General features: G+C 30.5%; 1 non-coding gene across 1 annotated transcript; it reads left to right on the forward strand.

Annotated features, from left to right (window-relative positions):
* The first annotated feature begins 4066 nt into the window (after window positions 1-4066).
* Window positions 4067-4133, forward strand: Smp_tRNA_00519_Pseudo_TTG.1.1. Its single transcript has one exon. It is a non-coding gene (tRNA).
* The last annotated feature ends 499 nt before the right edge of the window (window positions 4134-4632 follow it).

The following is a 4632-nucleotide window of genomic DNA, read 5'->3' on the forward strand; positions in this document are numbered from 1 at the left end:
GCTCGTTGGCAAACTCAAGGAAGCCTCAAGAAGTCCAGAAAGAGCCGAAGACATTCCATCCAATCACCACTAAGGGGACATTCTAGAATGTCAACGTGCAGCTTCCCTATTGAATGAATAAGAAGGACCCACTATGTGCCTAATGACTGTCCGAAATGATGATTTACTTTCAGCCGAAAACTATAAATACATGAGATTTTCGTACTATATTTGACACTGTTTGGGGAATAAAATCCCTACCTACTAGTCTTCTGTCTTCTCTCTTGCGACGTCGCGGGTTTGATCGTCCAAGTAGTCTAGTAGTACGCGGCATAGCAAGAATCTAAAGCTCTAGATATAATACAAATCTACAAAATTCAGAAATTGTACTCGATTACTCGTATGTTTATTGTTACCAACAAATGACCTTTGATATTTGAATACAAGCTACATAAAACCCAGTGATTTATAGAAAATAACTTATTTTTTGGGCATATAGAGTTATTCGAATTTTAACGATCGATCTTTACACTTTAGAATAATGATATGATGAAGTTGGGTAAAAAGATTTCTGGATTAGTTTTCCCTCAAGATGTATAAATGTAATAGGTATGAATTAGTACGTAACTGCGTATATGGGACTTAGTTGGGTTCTATAACTTCCAGAAGCAACTAAATGAATCACACTCTCTTTTTTTATTAATATAAATTATAAATTAAGATCGGATGAGGGAAAAATACTATAAACATTTAAGGAGGATGTAAAGACCATAAATACGTCTGTGGAACGTTCGTAGGAATACTTCAATCAAAAAGTTGGAATAATTAACCTTAGCGCTTCAGTATAAAAATAATCTCTCATATTAAGTATCAATTGCTTTTATGGCGTATATAATCAATTGATGAAAGTGTCGAATGTCGAATTGTCGTTTTGTCGTAAATCTTTGTAAATAAGCCGTATGATAAAAAGTATTAAAATTTATATCAGTAAAAATCCAAACTTTTGTTATTATATCTCCTCTTTAAATTAGTGTACAAATGTCAAATTAATAACCAATAAACGGGACAAAATGAGTGTTCGAAGCATTTCCACTAGCCATCGATTCACTAGTAATCACGTGATTAAAGGCTGTGATATACTGTAAAAACGTCCTTAAAATGTAATGTTTTACTTATGGACGAAATAGCTCAGTAGAAGTGAATATAAGAGGACTACTAAATGATAAAGGTTTGAATTTCGCAGAAGACATCAGTATAATAGGGTGACAGAAGTGTCATTGTCTTTTAAATTACCGAAATTCAGTCATAGTATTGATTAAATTTCATCTAAACAAAACAGATCAAGATTTTGACAACAGCATTGCTATGTTATGTACATTTACCACATGATTCATTTACTAATTTGCGAAATTACCATCCTCAGAACTAACTATAATAGCCTGGTTGATACTTTTCAATGGTGTACTCATGTGCTGCTATTTCATTCTTATGTTTATAATTATTTTTTCTCAAAGAAAAAGAATCACAGCTTAGATTCAGTTCGGTTAAATAATATAGCAATCAACAGAATTTTTCGGACTGTTTTACCAATAAAACTCTAGTAGAGACTAAATTTTCACAGAATAGAACAATGTGTCATGTAATTTGAACCTGACGAATTACTGAATTCTATCTATCCAGTAACAAACTTGAGTAGCTTGATAGTGCAGTGTACTTCGCTAAATGCTTCATTGTTGAAGGTAGTCAAGAGGAGCTGAAAACCAAGGTTTTGTGCAAATCGAGACTTTTTAGAAGCTTGAATAAAACAATTTAATCGATAACAGTGGCCAGATAACGTTATTTTGGATATTACTAAGTGGTCAGTTAACCCGTACTGAGGATCACTTGTGGCCATATAAGTATCAGGAAATTACCTGATATTTCTGTTGCTAACAGTAAATATCAGATTCGAAAAAAATGTCCGATTATGGCACTTATAGTCTTAAGTTAACTGTATCTCAGTAAGTTGATATTTAAAATAAAATTCTAATCTTTATCCTCAAGATATTGTAACACATAATATCAACAGAACATACAAACTTTAAGTGATTCAACATATTTATGCTTCGAAAGTATTAGCTTGTATTGTTCAAATATTTTTATAACAAACAGACATTAACACCGTTGGATGCAGGCTCAGCGCGAGGCTGATAGGTTCTGGGTTCGGAAATCGCGAGGTGGGATCGTGGATGCGCACTGCTGAGGAGTCCCACAATAGGATGAAACGGTCATCTAGTGCTTCCAGGTTTTTCATGGTGGTCAAGCTTCAATGGACTCATGATTTCAACTGTATAAGATATATAACTAAATTGAACAATGATGAATATCGATAAGTTCATCGAAGTAGATAACCTCTACTGAATATAAATAACCTGAGTGAAATAGTTTAATGTTTACTACTAAACATTACCCGTATCAAACAAACACTTCAATATTAAATATGAGTTAATGATTTCAAAGTTCAATGTTATTTTGATAGTTGAAAGCATGAGTCAATTGAAGCTAGATCACCAAGGAAAACCTGGAAGCACTTGACAGGTGTTTCAAGGTATTGTGGGACTCGTCAGTAGTGCGCATCCAGGATCTCGCTCCGCGAGATTCGAACCAACGACCTAACAGTCTCAATTTTATTACTAATGATTGTGATTGAAATAAATATAATCGATAAAATATTAATAATCCTAATATCTCTTTATTATTATACCTCCATACTTACAAAAGACATTAGTTCCTATACATTTTTAACCGTAAAACAATAATTAAAATATTCAAAAAAGAACAATAAAAACATCAAAGAATTATACTTTTAACTACAAAAAAAAGGAAAAAAAGCACATGAATTCATACAAACAAAATAATTGTTCATTTAATTGATAAACATTCTTTTAATTACTTAATGAGTTATGTAATTTTATTTATATATACTATTCATACATAGATTAATGTACATATGAATGAAATAAATAGATATTTGTTTTTTTTGTGTTTGTGTGTGTGTGTGTAAGTCATCAGGTGATCATATATAATTTACAATTACTTTGAAGTGAAACAATAAAATGTAACATAAAGATGAATTACTGTATAGAATGGAGTCATACTATATTATTTGATAATACTAATAATTATAATAACAGTAATAATAATAGTAATAATAATAAGAAAAGGTTATATTGAGGCAATAGGCACAATATGTACATATGCACCTATAAGAGACTGACCAGTTGCAGCCCTAAACATCAATGGGAAGATTCAAACAAACAATCCTAAGTGGAAGTAATAATAATGATTATTATTATTAACTTACTTTAAAAAGGGATTATTGGATTTACACTTTCTTTTTTTTTCTTAAAACATTATTTTATTCATACTAAATTAGTTTTAATCAGTAGTATGTAAAAAGTCATTTGAAATTCTAATCATTTGTAACAATTGTTATGATCATTATTATTTTTTGAAAAGGAATTTCTTTTATTTTTTTCTTTCTTTCTTTTTATCCTTTATTTCCTTACCATAAATTAACTAAAACAGAAAAAAAATATAAAAAAAGCATGTTGAAAGTCTTTTTTTCTTCTCAAGTTATTAGTTTTTTTAAAAAAATAAAAGAACATTATGATAAATAATGTTTAACTATATGATGCTTTAAGATAATTATGTAATGATATCAATGACTTACATATTGTATTACATCATCTTGAAGTGATCATTAACACTTGGTTCGATTTTGCTGGGAAAAAAATCAATAAAGTTTACACATTCACTTGTATTTCATATTGATTAATTTGTTGTAGTGTTTTTTTTTCTGAAAAAAATAATAAACAAATAGTATTTAAATTCATTTAGTATTGTTTGTTTGAATCTTCCCATCGATGTTTCGGATTGCAACTGGTCAATCTCTAATTGGTATATGTGCATACTGTGAGAATTGCCTCGATATTGCCTTAATTCACAAGCATTGTAAGCAAAGATGGAAAGTGGCTAGCAGGGGAACAAACAATACTAAATGAATTTAAGTTTCACCTCATCGCACAAGCAAGTGGCTATTAAAACTCAGTGGCCGAGTGCATAACACGATGGCCTTTGAAGCGAAAGATACTGGGTTCGAGTCCCAGAATGAACATCATTTCTAAGATGCAGATTTGTCCAGCTGACGAGTCTCAAAGAGGACGAAACGCGCTTCCTGGATTCTACTGCTAGCCACTATCCATCTGTGCTTAAAAATATAATGAAAAGAAGCCTCTATATGCCTCTATATGCTAAACATATTAGACCAACGTAAAATATATAACGTAAAATATATATATATATGTATATATATTTCATTAGCTTTTAAATATCTGAATAGAAATGCACATCTTACATTTTCATCTAAAATATTGACATTCATAATATGATGATTATAGAAATATAAAGTTATTTTCCATTTTAGTTAAATGAATACAAGTTAGTGACTATGAAAATGAATCTTGCATAATAAACTTGCTTAACAGAAGGCCTTACCATACATCCTAGTCACCTAGTTTGATATTATTTACAATTCACACTATTACCTCACAAATTGAACTCTATCATTTCTCACCATAAAAGTAACGCAATTTTCATCTTTAACGGTGCAGA

Source organism: Schistosoma mansoni (assembly GCF_000237925.1).
Source record: "Schistosoma mansoni, WGS project CABG00000000 data, supercontig 0169, strain Puerto Rico, whole genome shotgun sequence".
NCBI lineage: Eukaryota > Metazoa > Platyhelminthes > Trematoda > Strigeidida > Schistosomatidae > Schistosoma > Schistosoma mansoni.